Below are 464 nucleotides of genomic sequence, written 5' to 3'. Positions count from 1 at the left end.
AATAGCCCCAATTACATTTAAAATAAACAAAAAAATTTGATAAAAATAAAAAGGAGGAAAATCTACAAAGGGCATAATGGTGTTTTTTAAACAACATTATAGAATTTTTAAGCCTGGTTTGCATATTCTATGAACACTAGGAAATTAGGGGCCCACATTGTTGGAAGCGAAACAGGTTTTAAAAACCTTTTTAGTGCACGGTTATCTTGTGTGTGAAGGTTTGGGAGCAGGAAAATGGTTACAGAGAGGAAAGAAATTTGGTGTTTAACCAATTGCGGTTTTTCTCCCTACCCAACATTAAAGGGGAGGGAATTTAGATCATTTTTCCCAAGGTAGTCTCTCTTTTCTTGAGGGAAGGGGTTACGGGGGTTTTTTGCGAAATTTGGGGGTAAATGTTTTGTGATCAATTTTAAATTTCTTGAAATGTTGAAGTTACAAAAATATGTTTTTTTATATATTATATT

Source organism: Penaeus monodon, chromosome 28 (assembly GCF_015228065.2).
Source record: "Penaeus monodon isolate SGIC_2016 chromosome 28, NSTDA_Pmon_1, whole genome shotgun sequence".
Classification (NCBI taxonomy): domain Eukaryota; kingdom Metazoa; phylum Arthropoda; class Malacostraca; order Decapoda; family Penaeidae; genus Penaeus; species Penaeus monodon.
This window is presented reverse-complemented; position numbering follows the sequence as displayed.